Source organism: Aquila chrysaetos, chromosome Z, assembly GCF_900496995.4.
Source record: "Aquila chrysaetos chrysaetos chromosome Z, bAquChr1.4, whole genome shotgun sequence".
NCBI lineage: Eukaryota > Metazoa > Chordata > Aves > Accipitriformes > Accipitridae > Aquila > Aquila chrysaetos.
In genome coordinates, this window is record NC_044030.1 from 53,193,356 (window position 1) to 53,209,771 (window position 16,416).

At 36.8% G+C, this 16,416-nt stretch overlaps 1 long non-coding RNA gene across 1 annotated transcript; it reads left to right on the forward strand.

Moving 5' to 3' along the window:
• The first annotated feature begins 377 nt into the window (after positions 1 to 377).
• On the forward strand, positions 378 to 2,322 carry LOC115336562. Its single transcript, XR_003921828.1, has 3 exons — positions 378 to 457; positions 1,162 to 1,329; positions 2,187 to 2,322. It is a non-coding gene; the product is annotated as an uncharacterized LOC115336562 (long non-coding RNA).
• Positions 2,323 to 16,416: the final 14,094 nt, after the last annotated feature.

A 16,416-nucleotide genomic window follows, 5' to 3' on the forward strand; every position in this document is an offset into this window, starting at 1 on the left:
AGTGGAGTCCTCATTGTAATACCTATATTTAGAGCTATGGTGTGAGATTTCTCTATTTAGCTCTTGTTTAAGAAGAAGAAGTATATCTTTGATGAACTAAAATCAGATTTCAAAATATGTATTTATTTAGCATTAAATGTGTAGGTGGTCAGAGCTGGAGTCTTGTCATCACTTAAGTTGCTAAGTAACACAAAAGATTGCACGTTGGGCTGACCCTGTGCATAGGGTTGTTTTCACTCTTTCAGCATACTTACTATTTTATCTCCCCTAAAATAAAATGGATTTTATAGATTTCAAATTTAAATATTTTATACCTTCTTTTGACCTTTTTTTGGATGATTTTGCTGGCCTTCTACAAAAATAAGGAGGGTGAGTGAAGAAAGAAGAAATCTTGCTTAAGAACGATGACTGAGATTCAGCAGCTTCTTTTTCCATGACAGATAACCTAACCCATATGGTAAAGTAATTTTATAGTTCTTTGCTTAAGAAAGGCATCAAGTGCTAATATACCTCTGCTTCATACAGGTTCTTAAGTGATGCATTTCTTCATATTTGTATGTTGCTCAGACATCATAGAAATGTATGAAACATATACATTTGTGTGATGGGGTAGGGCAAATACTCAATCCTGAAAACATAGACTCCACAGTTTAAAGTATATTAATGCAACATGAGTTCTGTATTGAGGACTGGATTTGACATTTTTCTTCATTCAAGGTTTGTTTACCTACAATGCTGGTCTGTGGAATAGATAATTTTTTTCTTAAATTACTGATGTAAAGGCACTGTTATACTCATTTCCAAATAAGGCTTGGTTTCATTGATGTCACTCTTTTACCTTAGTTAGAAATGTACAGCTGTTTAATTATATCTCTCTTGCTAAACAGTGCTTTAGATTAAAATGAAAATTGGTTTCCAAAACAAGTTTATCACATGAATTTCAATACGTAACAGTAAAAGGTTAGCTATTTAATGAAAATCAAGATTCTTGTGGGATCTACAGTTCCTTGTTAGAGGTACCTCTACTGGAAAAAGGACGTGTATAAGTGCCTATGTGCATGCTCTGTCATTACCAAAGTAATCAGTTGAAAACTGTTTTTAATTTTGAGGTTCATACTGACAATATAGCTGTGACACAGTTTGTTTTCTCTTGCTCTCCAGAATACCAGTGAGATCATGAGATTTCATGATAATGAGATCATGTTGAAGGCTACAGACAAACAAGTGGGAATTTTCACTTTCCTTTGACGAACCACATTTTAAGAAGTCAAATGGTAGGATCCTCCATACACACATCAGTTTAATTATAAACAAAACTGAGCAATTCCGGTGAGTGATAGTCCACATTCTGTCATACTCTCCTGCACACCTAAGAATCTGCTGAAGAGAGAAACTAATTTAAAAATAATAAGGCAGAATTCTCAACTGATTAATCATTAATTTCTGTCCTAAATACACTTCTTTCTCATGCACACACAAAATCTTGAACTTCTTTTCTTTTGTTGTTTATTGCATTGGTTTTTTGGGGGGGGTGGGTTTTGGTTTTTTTTAATACAGGCTATGTATGTACACATCTGTGTTCCAAAGAATAATCACAGAATGTAGGTAATTGTGTAAGCTTTTAGAGCCTGCTGGGGGGGCAGAAGATGTATGAAGTTATAGAAATAACTGGGGCAGACAATACACAACATATTTGTAGTTTACTGTTAGATTGGCAATTGGAAATCATGTTAACATTTAGTGCATGGAAGGTATCAGAGATTATGCAGACATATGGGTTAACAATAAATAACCATTATGTTAACTGTCATCTTTATTTTGAGTCACAAAGTTAAACCATAATATTATGTGAATAAGATATAGAGAAAATGCCAAAAGTTGTTCTGTTGATGAATTTTGTGTAAAAGATATAGTGCAGCATCAATGCTGAGAAATAGGTACTAGCAGTTCAGAGATTTAGTTTAGCCATATTATAAATTGTCTGAAAAGTTTTTTTTTTTACTCTCTGATAGCCATCAGCTATTGCTCTGGTAGTATCATGGAGAAAATATAGTTACCAAAGTAAACCAAAATAAAATCTGAACAGCTGTCAAAAAAAAAATTTCATATACCTGTATGCTATATATACTTGGTTAAGTCATTCCATGTGATTTTATACTTACTTTACACTACTATTGTGTCTCTAGCTTTAAAGGCTTCTGCTGCGTATCTTCGCTTTTAAGGAGTATGGACACTACCAGAAGACTTGACTCATAATGTCTGCTGCTTTATCTCCACATCATTCTTGTACCAGTGGGGGCAACAGTTCAGACATGGATGACCTTTATCAGGCATTACTATGAAGTAAAAGTGTCTTTAAAAAATTTAAGCTGTGTCCTTTATTGAATACAAACTACTCTCCTGAGAAAGGCTGTTTGTGGCTGAAATGTCGGGTCTACTCTCTGGTACAAACCTTCTCTGGAGGCGAGAAATAAAGTTATAACCAGAGCATTACTTATTAAAGAGTTTTCTTCCTATCCTGTTATGTTCTGGGATTCCTTCTCCATTAGCTATCTAGCCTTTATTACTAGAGCAGATGATCAGGTGTTATGCGTACAAAGACTAGATGTCAGAACGTTGTCAGTTTTTCAGTGTGTCTCACAGGATGTGTCTCACAGTCAAAATGTTATTTAGAGTAGTGGGAGTGCTGTATTCCTCCTGAAAGCACAGTCTAACTTCTTCATCTTGAAAACATGCTACAAACTACAGGTGGAAAAAGTGTCATTGTGCTAAGAAGAGCAAAGGATTATATCATTTCCTTTTTTTGTCCAGGAGAAACAAAATATCTCCTTTCATCCTTCCTTGCACTCTGGTTACAAAAATATTATCTGTTAAGTTCTTTTTGGCTTCCAGAGCCTTAGTCATGATTCAATTACTAAAGATTTACATTTGTGTAATTTATGTAATACAAAGCCAGAGGAATATAGAGGTGAATTGGATTATATAATTAAGTGGAGTCTTGTTTTTTAACACAAAAAATGAATATAAAATTTTATCATGACCAAAAATAAAATAAGTTTTCCTTACTCATGTCAAAGTTTATTTTAGATGCTGCCAGTTTATTAATAAGTCCTTCATTACTAAAATGCCCTGTGATATTAAGAATGATGAAAAAATTACATTGTGCCCTGATAAAATAGAAAATCACCTACACAAAATGCTGTCCGCCACTTGCATTTCCAACTGCAGTCATCTCGAATTGAAGAGGAAAAAAGAATTGCCATACTCAGGCAAAAATATTCTGTGCATTACTATGTCTATATCTGATTATATGACATCAGGAAGTCTGTTTTATGTCTGTGCAGTACTCTACCATAAACTGATTGAAGAGGTATACTTCAATTATTTTATACCTGAAGTATTGGGATTAATGATGATTGCAAATAATTTATTCAGTACCATAAGATCCAGAGAAAAGAACTTTTCTGAATCAGATAGCACTTACAACATGTATTGAATGAAAAAATACAATTTAAGGTGACTCTAAATTATGAAAATAACTGCCTCCTCAAAGAGGACATTGAGACCTTAATATGTTTTCTGTTTAAAGTGTCACTTTGCGTCTACAATGTTAGAAAAGTAAAGAAATAATTAAAATCCCATTTTCAAAGTTCTTTTGGGTATGCTTTTCAAGTATGTAAAAGTTCAGTTTAGAAGGATTCTTTAACAAATTTAAATTAAGTAAATGCAAATAAATATGCAAGACAAAAAAAGTCTTGTGAAATATTCTGCTTTGTAATGATGGTTATATTTATTCACTTCTAAAGCAGTAACTTGATTGTGATTGCTTGGTTTGAGGAAATTATTTCTTAGCATAGTGAGAAATTGTAAGATTTTTTCCACTGCACTACTATAGTTCAACTCAAGCATATTGGCTGTAAATTATGTCATCTAAGTAACTAGTTTAACAATATTTTGTACCAGCAACTGAGAAAATAAATAGTTTGCCTTAGTGTTCCTGTATTTCTTCATGTTATGACCTATTATTGTCATGCAATAGCACAGTGAAAAACATTCCAGACACTCTCAGGTTATTTGACAGATATATGTGTGAAGCCAAATGGACAGGCACAATGAGGCAGACATGTTTCCACTGGAATCCTGCACGTTTATTCTGACTTTTCACCACTTAACATTTTTATTGCAGATATACAAGAGAATGGTAGATCACCATTAATAATGTTTATAAATGACTCCAGGATTGTCACAAAAAAAGGGGAAAATTAAGAAGACCAAGACAATCTAAAAACATATCAAGTACAGCTAAATGCAAGATCTACATGTAGGATGGAGGAACATAGGCCATTCTTTTACAGTGGGGGATTCCAGCTTGGGAGGCAGTAACTTTTAAAGATTAGGAGGTAAGTAAATAAAGGCTGACCACAAATTCCCACTGTACACAAAAAACTATTGTAACCCTTGCTCGTATAAGCAACAGTCTTGGTAGACATAGGTTGATTCTCTTATCTTTCTACTTTGAAATGGGACTGTTCTTGGATATATCAGTTCCAGGTGTGATGGCCATAACTAGTGGAGAAAATTCTTGAGGGCTCAGAAGAAAATTTAAAGGGTTAGAAAACAGATATGAATAAAATCACTGAATATGTAAGCAGATAAAGTGACAATATGGAGGTGAGCAAATTCTGCAACTACTTACATGAAATGAAATATATTAGAGAATTAGTCAACCTAGTAAATTGAATTTAAGCTAAATTTACACAAATTTACTCCATCAGTAAAACACATTTTAATTAGCATTGTTCACCAACAGAACAACTTGCATGATTTGCAACAAATTCTTCACATAAGTAATTTTTAAACCAAGACAAAAATGTAAAAGCAAAACTCCAGTTCAAATAGAATTGATGTGAAGAGCACCTGAAGCATGTGTTACACAAAAGGTCAAACTAGATGAAACCAGTGTTCTGACCTTATAACCTATATAATCAATGAACTACTTCAGAGAACTTCTTGTATGTGGTAACGTATTTTCCATCTGTGTATCAAAGGAAGAAAACTATGTTACAATACATGAGCCATAGGACCTTGACAGGCTTGAGAGGAAACTTGACAAGATTGAGAACCTCACGTGAAGCTTATGAAGTTCAGCAAGGCCAAGTGCAAGGTCCTGCATCTGGGTCAGGGAAATCATAGAATCACAGAACAGTGTGAGTTGGAAGGGACCTTTAAAGATCATCTAGTCCAACTGCCCCTGCCATGGGCAGGGACATTTTCCACTAGATTGCTCAAAGCTCCATGCAACCTGACCTTGAACACTTAAGGGCTGGGGCATCCATAACTTTGCAGGGCAACCTATTTGACATTCCCCAATATCAGTAAAGAGTTGGTAATTAATTAGCTGAGAGCAGCCCTGCAGAGAAGGACTTGGGGATACTGGTGGATGAAAAATTGGATATGAGAGGGCAGTGCGCACTTGCAGCCCAGAAAGCCGATCATATCCTGGGCTGCATAAAAAGAAGCATGGCCAGCAGGTTGAGGGAGATGATTTTCCCCCTCTACTCTCTTCTGGTGAGACCCCACCTGGAGTACTGCATCCAGTTCTGGGGTCTCCAATATAAGAAAGACATGGACCTCTCAGAACAGGTCCAGAGAAGAGCAACAAAAATGATCAGAGGGCTGGAAAACCTCTCCTATGAAGAAAAGCTGAGTGAGTTGAATTTACTCAGCCTGGAGAAAAGAAGCTCAGAGGAGACCTTATTGTGGCCTTTCAAGGGGACTTATAAGAAAGGGGACTTATCAGAAAGATGGGGGGAAGTTTTTTACCAAGGCCTGTAGTGACAGAACAAGGGGCAATGGTTTTTAGCTGAGAGAGGGTAGATTTAGATTGGATATAAGGAAGACATTTTTCATTATGAGAGTGGTGAGACACTGGAACAGGTTGCCCAGAGAGGTTGTGGATGCCCCATTCCTGGAAGTGTTCAAGGCCAGGTTGGATGGGGCTTTGAGCAACCTTGTCAAGTGAAAGATATCCCTGCCCATACCAGGGGGGTTGGACTAGATGATCTTTGAAGGTCCCTTCCCACACAAACCATTCTATGATTCTATGAGTCTTATGGTGCAATGTGACATGATTGCTGTTCACAACAATAGAACAGCTCATTTGTACAGACAAGTAAATTTCTCGTACTAATTACTAATTATTGCTGAAAGTATAACAATAAAAATAATAGCATTTAGAACATAAAAAAGTATTTGACTTGGTGACTATTTAAGAGGTCAAAAATAAATATGACTTTTCTGCTGAAAAATTCCACTACTTCATGGACAGGTCCTCTTCAGAATGCTGGAGAGGGCATTATACTAGAAAGAAAAAAAGAATGACTTGATATTATTATCGCTATATGCTTATGTCTTGCTGCTAGATTATTGGTAGATCTTTACCAAATGAAATAACAGGGATAAATAAAGCCTTAACTTGAAATCAATACTATTGATTTGAAGGCTTATAGAGAGTTTAATCTTTGCAGTAATTTTAAACTGTGCCTTGTTTTTTTCACCAGTATTATGCTTAAAGGCTTAGAAACATTTCCTGAGCTTGATAACATGAATCATATACTGCTCCAAGATGATTACTGAAAAATAAAGAGTAAAACAAATAAATTAAGATAGTGACAAGGGACTTCTACTATATAATAAATTACTTGTTAAGGAAAACAAACAGACAAGAACTATAGAATAATTTATGACTATTATGCATCAGGAGAAATTACATGGAACTGTTTGACGAGTATATAGTCAAAACTATAATAAAATTACAAATATTGTCTGGAAAGTAATAAACAGCTAATGAAACAGTCACTGGAATCCTAAATCCATGTATCATTCTGCACATGTTTTATGTATGTTTTATGCAGCCATTATTTAGAGGATTGTGTGAGACTGTTCCTAGAATTGCTTACATTTTATGTTAAAGTAATTGGAAGATAAAAATTATCTAGGCTTATGCTGCAATCAGTTGAAAGTTATGCAAGAAGTAGTGAAATATGGGTATGGTGTTTTATTTTTCTAGTGGTTAATCTCACTAGCCTTAATTTTTCTCTCTCAAATTATTGGAAACCATTTACCGGAAGCCTGGCTCTGTAAAACCACAGAGCAGTGTCCAAACCACTATTTTTTGCCCTATTAGTTTGCATGGTTCTGTCAAGCCACGGTACAAAAAGAAACAGACAGCAAGTCAAACTTAATCTCGGCAAATAATTCTTTATAATTATAAAGAAAATCACCAACATAACTTAAGAACTATGTGGAGTTCTGGAACAGGACTAGGAAACAAATAGGAGAGTAGCCCCTTTAAAAAAGGAGTCATAGAATGATAAGCTATATCCAACATACTTAGTTTCAGCAGCAGTCCTATCTTTTAGTCAGGCCCAGACTTCAGATTCTCTCCACCAGTACAATTCTTCTCAAGGAACTTGCCCATTTGCAAAGTTGTTTTTAGTCTGATATGCTTTCATTGCCTTAGCCTTCCTGGGTATTACTGTTGTCCTCTTCTTCAAAGGCTCACAGAACTTTTCTGCTCCCAACAATCTCTAGGACACTACAGGTGACTACATTGGCTATAAACAACCCTTTTCAGTTTCTCACTTTTATTTCTACCTCAGAAACTTCATCCAGATCCAATAGTGCTTGATAAGCTGAAGTAAATAATATGTAGCATTATTATCCTCTCTAGGTAATAATGCTGTGACATTTCTCTAGCCATTCCCTACCCAGCATATTGGTGTTTGTCTCCCACTTTTCCACATTACCTGATTGTAGTCCTTCAGATCTCTTAACAATGCTATTTCTGGAAGCTAAGAGGTACAAATAGGAAGGTTTGCAGAACAGGAAATGCCCCATTCATTCCTATGTTCAGGTATTTCCCAATTACCACAGATCTGCAATTGTATTGGGAACTGTCAGAAGTATTTAAAAAAAAACATTAGTGAAGTATTTTGGAAAGAAGAGTTTTCTGTGGTTGATAACAACCCCCTAATGTCTCAGAATCAGAACAGGTGGGGCTCGAAGGACCACTGCAATTCTCTAATCTAGTTCCCTCAATAAGGCAGAGCCAACTAGATCAGGTTACTCAGGACTGTGAGCAGTTGTGTTCTGCAGATCTGCACTGTTTGCCCTCAGTAAAAAAAATCTTCCCTATGTTATCATGGACCAAAAAAACCCCACCAGTTTTGAATCTTCCTCTGCTCAGGCATCTCTGCTCTAGGCCTGCTTGGCTGTCTCTTTGCTTTGCCCCTACTTGGGTGTCTCTTTCCTCCAGCCCCTGCTCAGCTGTGTCTGTGCTCTAGTCCCTGTTCAGCTGTCTCTTTGTTGTAGTCCCTGCTCAGGTGTATCTTTGGTCTAGTCCTTCTCAGGCATCTCTGTTCTAGTCTTTGCTTGAGCCTCCCTTTGCTCCTGACTTCTCAGGCTGCTCCTCCAGCCTTGCTTGGAAGACTCTTAATGTGCTGTCTTTCTTTTTTCTCCTTGAGATCTGTTCTTTTCTTCTGCATCTCTCTCATATGTTGTCCTTCCTACCCTAGCATCTCTCTCATTTTCCCTTTGCCCCTGCTTAGGTGTCTCTTCTGCCTTGGTGTTGTCTATTGCATCTTCTCTTCTCTAGAGATTACTGTCCTTCCTTAAATACATTTTTGCAGAGGCACCATATGCTCCTCTGATGGGTAAGCTGGGTATGCAGTGGGTTGGTTTTGTCCATAGCAGAGCTATCTGTAACTGGCTATGATTGGCTCAGGGCAGTCCCAGACCTCCTTCTGCACAGGTCACCACTGCAGCCCCTCACCCACTATCAAAACCTGCTGGTTATGCCTGATACATGTTTAAATGGAATTTCTTTCATTTCAGTTTGGGCCCATTGACTTTTTTCACTTGCCTCCCCAGCCTTGTAGGTCTAATTGCTTGGGGGATCAGAAGTCTAACAGGAGTTTAAAGAAAGTGGCCAGACTACTGGTAAAGCAGACAGACATATGAACACATTCCTTCAAATAGATCATTCGTGATTTACCAGATGGGTCTTATGCAATATACTGATAATCAGCTATTCATTATCATGTATATAGCTCATGAAGTTTCTGTCAAGACATATGAAAACATCAATGTGGCTTGATGAGCTCTCCAGAAGGTTTGAGGGCCCAACTCATCTTGTAAACTGAAACAGGCTTGTGTCTGAGATGATCCAAGGCCAGTCCTTCTTACTCAATTTCAAATCTCAGGATCTTTCTGTTTTCACTTAGAGTCTTTGTTTCCGCCTAATCATATAACTTTGGTGCCACTTAGGAATTTGCTTCCTTAAAGATTATCTTATAGACAATTAAACTGTCACAAAAGACATTTCTGAAAATTGGATAAATACACATTGCTCCTCAGGATGAATTCTTTGTAGCTATACAACCGGTATAGCAGTCCTTTTCCCCTTTTTCACCTAGTCTGTGATGTGCTTACCCATGCATTGTTAGCAAAGTACTTTACCTGAGGTGCACAAACTTTTGAACTATTTTCTAATCTTGGAGGGTTTTTTCTATATGTAGTAGTCCTAAAGAACATTTCCCTCTCTCCTGTCAGAGACATGGGGTACTTTTATGATTAGATGAAATGAATGAATAAAAAAAAAACCACAAAAAAGCTCAATTTTGTAGCTTTTGAAGATCTAAGTTAGAATTATGTACTTTTGTGTTAATTAGCACTTAATCTGTTATAACTACTATACAATAGCAGCAAAAATCTAAGTACTGTTCTTATTATTTGTAGTGACAGTTTCATATCCATGTCTCATTCTTCCAGCATTTGGGCTCCATGGAAACAGAGCTATGAACCCAGAAAGTTTGACCGGTTCCATTTTACCGCCACAGAGTTTTTTTTTTGAACAGAGACCTTATCTAGTGTTTGCAGACACTGAATACCTTAAATGGAAAGCACCTGTGGTCCTTGTCATGTGATATTAGTGGTAGGTCCCTTCTAAGTACAGGCATAAATTCAGACCTGCTGGCTTTACAGGTTTCTCTGACTGTTGTCTTCAGACATCTGCATTTGTCTCCAAGGAAAAGGCAGCAGTCCTGAAAACTAAACTATTCCTTTCCCTTCAGATTGGTTGCCCTTTCCTTTTAGTCTTCCTCACAATAACTGAGGGCTGCCAATCATTATTACTATACATAACAAGGGACTTGTTCCCCTCCTCAATGTACAGACATTGTGTTTCCTCTTCAACTTCATCTCTCAGCAAAAGGTTAAGAACCCTGGTGAAGTGAGGGCAAATGGTTTCACATGGCTTACAAGTGTCAAGCAGCCAATACTTGATGCCTTTGCATCTCCCTGATCTCCTTGTTCCCTCTTCCTCCCTTCATCTTCAACCTAAGTGCATATAAAGTTTTCTTATATGTGATCTTCATAGGCTTGTGAGAAGTAAAAAGATAGTTCATCTCCAGCATGTACTGTAAGTTAGGAAGGTAGTCTAAAGAGGATTAAAGGACAGGATACAAGTGGACTGTTGATGGACAAATTTTATGGGCTGTGAAGAGGAGCTGAGTGCCAGCATACCTGGATTGTTATGACAACAAACTATACCATGATTAGAGAATGAAAAGAGGAAAATTTGCAGATTAAAAGTGTGAGACCGCACATATGAAGGAGGGAGATTCAGAATCATAGATTAAATTCATGCAGGGCTAGAACAGATGTTTAATGACTTGAGAGAGCATAGAGTTAGATGGTGTTTCTTTTTTGAAACAAACTTAAAGCCCTACTACCAATCACCAATTAGCATGTCCTATATATCACACACTTTTCTTTTTTTAAGTGAAATTTTAACTCATAAAAATTAGCCTGCATTGGTGTTGATATCACCTAGTAGAGTACATAATAAGCACTTGTGGCAATTCTTTCTGAGCTCATGAATCTAATTTCAAGGAATCTTCATGTAAAAAGAGCCACTTAGTTCCCAAGAGATCTGTATGGGGCTTTGAGTCATCTAAAAGTAGGTGCATAATAGGCTTACATATGCCTAACAGATATATTTTTTTTAGCACTTTACAGGTGTTGGTTATTGCCAGTGAGCTTGGGCATTTCTTTTCACCAAAGGCATATCACTGTTTTTAACTGGCACTGAGTGAGTCTGGAGTTACTTATAGAAGATAAATGGTACCATTAATGTTCAAGCCATGAAAGACTCAGTGGTGTTGAGAAAAATAAAACTTCTCTCACAGAGCCCTTTTTTTTCCTTTTATAATTGTAACTGGGTGACTCTGCATGTATGTGACGTTATTACTTCTTTAACTTTGAACATATTAGAGGCTTAGATGTGGCCAAAGTATAAGAAGTAAAAATATCTCCTTGAATGACAAAATTGATAAAACTACCTTTGTATGTCATTCATCTCCTTGCTTTTTGGATTCCACTTGAAAACTCCTCCAATGTGGCAGCTCTTAAACAAAGTTGTTCACATTCAAAGTAATACATTTTAATTTGTAATGAAACAGGTTTACTATGAGGGGTTTATTTTTGTGCCACTTACAGAGTTGTCTATTTTAATATCTAGAAGCCAAGCAAAAAAGGAGCACAGAGCAGTTGTGACAGAAGATATTTGAAATTCTTTTGTGAAGATTCACACAATTAAAGAATAGAAGTTCCCATCTTATTCCTAATACAGAGTGGACCATATTTGCTGCTTATCTTAAACTTAGGTCTAAACAACCTTTTATTAACAGTCAAGCCTCAATTGATATATCACTCCTCTATAGTGGCAGAAAACAAGTCTCTGAAAGTGCTACAGATGGCTCTCACTTGCCTGTGCAACACAAATAATGCAAGGTCATTCAATCACCTTTCCTCCCCCATTTTTTCCTGGAGGCTGCTATTCTTTACATTATTATTTACTGTTTGAGTCAGAAGTACATTTTAATGATTTATTTATATAGCACATCAAGCTTTAAATAAAACATGCATCCAAATTTAAAGTTCTGTCTCTAATGTGTCAGTTATGTGACTAATTCATTAGGTTTGTCAATGACTTATGAATTATACAAACGACTTTTAAACCATGAAGCTGATTTGGATCCATATTTCATATTTTGGAATGTAAATATCTGTTTTATTAATAGCAGTTTGTTTATAAAGAGTGAGCTTAAAAGTTAACGTACAGACTTGCCATTGAAAGGATGGTTTGTCCCCAGCAAACTATTGAAATACAGAGTTAACTGTAAAGATTTATATCTATATTTCTGTTTTAAACACCAGATGTTCTTTCACCTTAGAAGATGGATTCTGTCCTTTTCCTTTCAGGGATATATGGGAGGATAACAATAAGGAGATACTAATGCTTGAGGTTCACCCTGTCATCAAGAGACTCCATGCTGTCTTTTTCTGTTACTTCTCCTGAGTCTGTCTGCACGATAAGGAAAGCATATCAGCCAGCATTTTGGATCTCTAGAGTTGGGATGTCATATCTCAATTATCTCTCCACTTCAGCCATGTGGGACAACCACATGGAGTCAGGAATAAACCAGTCATGTAGGGATGATAGAAGCCAAGTAATTAATGCACGCAGGAGATGACAAAATGATCTTCAAATTAAAATTTTTCTATGAACATTAGAACTAACCAAGTCTGCTTTTCAATGGGTTTCCACCTTTTTCTCTCTAATCTCCCCAGATAGGATATACAAGATGCCTCTTCACCCTCTGCCACTAGGCAGGGACAGCACTTGGTGTGGATAGTAGATCAGGAAGTGGCTGCTGGCTGGCCAGTTCACTGCTGGCACAAAGAACCTGTAATCTGAACTCACTTGTCTCCTGGTAAGGACAATCCCACTCTCTCTCAAAGACATATCCCCCCAGTTTTTCCCAAATTGGCATTAATGTAGATTATTTCTAAGAGAAGTAAGAGAAATTTCTTTCAGATTTGATTGAAGTTTCTAAATAAGATACTTGCCTTATTAGGCGAGAGAAAGACACAAACCTGAGTGCATAAGTCACATTTCTATAACAAAACTGAATGAAAATGAAATGGTCATTAGAGAATTAATATCTGTTTCCAGGTTATTAGGGTGTTTTTTTTGTGGAAGGGAACATTCATAATACAACAGCTTCACCGATTCTAAGAGTTTTTGTCTGAGCAAACAGTGATCAAAATATCTGGAAAGTTTAGTTAAAATTAATGTACATTTGAATGCATCACCTGCTATATGCAGTGTATTGTGCCTGGTGTTGGTTAATACATGGATTTGTGTACCCATAAAAAACCCCGATGCTCGCCTTTAAGAACTGCAGCAATGGGATCCTATAAATCTGGAAATGCCTCTTACTGTAGTGAGTTAATGAGAACTTACAGATTTGTCAAGCCAAGGAATGGTCAAACCAAATGTAAATCCATGCAAAACCATGGTGAAAGTACAGTGTAGAAGCACATAGTAGGATCTTGTAGTTTGACTGAGGTAGGTTGCCTCAAGGTGGCTAATTAAAAGTACCTTCTTACATCAGGGTGATGCATCTAACCTGGAAATTTGCACTGTAACCATTACATTATGGACAAGATCTAACCATTTCATCACAAGGCGTGACCAAAATAGGCTGCCTTGAGGGCCATCAATGATTGTTTAAAGGAGCTAAGGAACAAGAAAAAGGATTGTAGACCAGTGACGTTTTGAGGAAATACAACTTTGCAGGGTAGAGTTCTCTACAGTTTAGGGGTGTGAGGATATCCATTTAAATTTCAATGTTGTCTATTTATGCTGGGGAAAAGTGGAGATATTTATTAACAATAGTTTATTTCACACCAAGTGAGAAAAAAGCAAAATACTCTAACTTGCAAACCCTAGAAAGCTTTTCTTTCTTTCCTCTATGAATATAAAGAAGAGTTTGCCATATACTGTTATTCTGCAGTAGCTCTAGATTTCTCAACCATACATAAACCAAAGAAAAAAGTAAAAGTAAAAACCCCTCTGAAATTATAAAAGCTTCACCTTTTCCACTTCTGAACTGATTTTCTGGATTCTTCATTATTTTATCCAACCACTATATTTTATTTTATTCCTGAATGTGATCCAGATATATGAAACTAGTTTTTTATAATACATCTTTTCCCTGAATAGGGCTTTTTTCTAATAAAAAAAGAAATAAAAAATTCCTATAGCAAGATACTGATATTTTGGTATTTGTTCAGGAGATTTGCAACTGCATCTCTGAAAAAGCCATCTTTCCATCAAATGCCAGGTCTGTTGATTTTCCATTAAGTAGTGCTTTACTTTGCAAATTACTCCAAGGTATTACAGACTATTACATGAGATTAAAGGTAACAAAATCACATCCCAAGGCATTTGATATTAACATATGTATATACATCACCCAGCTGAGCTGGCGTATTGTACGTAATATTGATCCAGCCAGGACAAGGTTGCCCCTTAGTCTCTCTCTTTTCCTTTATGTAATCCACATTCTAAATGCCACAAGCAATGAGGGGGAAAAGGAACACCAGACAATCTGACTGTGCTAAGCTCAGTTTATTAAGTGGACCAAGTGAGGGACAGGCTGTCTGAGGGAAAGCTTTACACAGGCACACACACACACATGCAAACTTACTGTTAACTGACTGCCAGTGGGTTGGCACAATTGAGCCTGGAGGAAACATAACACTTTTTCCAACTGCAACATGGTGGGCTCTGGACAGGGACTTGGCACCAATGTGTTAACAGTCACATCTTGTTTCTTCTTCTTCGAGGTGGTGTCAGACTTCTATGTGCCAGTGTTTCCTCTATATCTGTTACTGGAGGGGTGTCCTAGTTTATTATTTATTTATAGCCAGATATTGTCTCAAGCCACCAGCCAGACTAGTGCATAATGATATCACACTATGTGTTTCCAGCAGTCTCAGGTGTTGTTCTCCTGGCACTTGTTGATCCATGATCTGTACCACCCATGCTCAGTTCTTGTTTGCAATGACCTTACGACCATGGGTCATTATGCTTAGTTACTCACTTTTGATCAGGGCAAAGTCGTGGTGCTCCTCTGACACATTAAATGTCAGAGGGTCTTTTAAATCAAAGGAATAGGCCATAATTTCACTGTTCTTTACTATATTGAAAAAGTCACATTCTCAGTGGGTCAAATGATGCTCTTGATTATAAATCTCTCTGTGCCATTTGGCCTTTTATTCAGGGGCAGTTATTCCTGATTTACACAAATGTGGAAGGCTCCATGAATTCAGCTGGATTTATACCTTTTAACCCAGAACAACCTTTGTCCCAGTGACTGAAACCCACTTTCAGTGCCTAGGCAGCAGAGTAGGTCATCCAGTATAAATTAAAGGACTTCTGAGTCATGGTCTATCAATGATTTAGGGAGATATAAATTTTGTGTAGCCTTTTCCTGCTAGTGCTTTTCCCGAAGAGCTACTATTTCCTTTATTAAACATACAAGAGATGCAATAAAATCTATTTGCTTGAATTTTAGATTCTAGCCTTTTAAAGCTTTTAAATCATTCAGCCAGAAGTGATTTCCTTCTGCAGGCATGAAGCTTTTCCCCCTAGAATTACTTTTCTGGAGATACAAAATTCTGTGACTGACTTGACCTTGAATTGTTTATCTCTACAGCAAAATTCCTTCTGAAATAAACTTATTAGGCCAACAAGGCACAGAAGTTGATGCCCTTTTACACTGTTCGTGCCCCTCTTCCTGCCATTGTTACTGACCTCAGATCCCAAAGAGAAAGCTGAACTTGAACAATTGTATGAATTGATTGGCACATACTACGGCTTGCAGCATCATGGTCTCAAGCTCTGATCTCATTAATTCTTCTAATAAAAACTATTAGGTGTTGTGGTATTCTAATGGGAGAACAGAAAGGAAAACAAAAATGGTTTTGGAAATGGTACAGATAAGTTATTAGGGATTTCTTATTTTGAATCAAACTACTAAGTCAATGTCATAGTATGATGCCATTGAGCTTGATAAGCAGCATAGACAGCATTTTTTTATGATCAGCCCCTTAATTACTTAGGCATCCTGCAAGTCTTTGAATATGGTCAGGGAGCTATCGATGTGTATACATTCACAGTGATTACTGTAGTACAACTGCCCCTAAGAGTAGATGAAGTGGTTGACGGTGCAAAGAAACAGAACACAGTTTAGAAAAGATTCTAAAGCATAATTTAAATTGCTTAGACTGCAAAAAGAATGTAATTTTGGGAATTAATCTACAGAATTTGTCCAGATTACTGGGTGTGGGAGTCTCAACTGTCATAAAATACTGTCAGATCTTTAGACAAAGGAGTGGAAATTTCTTCAAATCTCATTTCAAATATTTTTGGCCAGGCCAAAGTTAGACAGCTCAAAAGGAACAGATTGTTTATTGACGAGGTTTAAAATACAGAACCAGAAA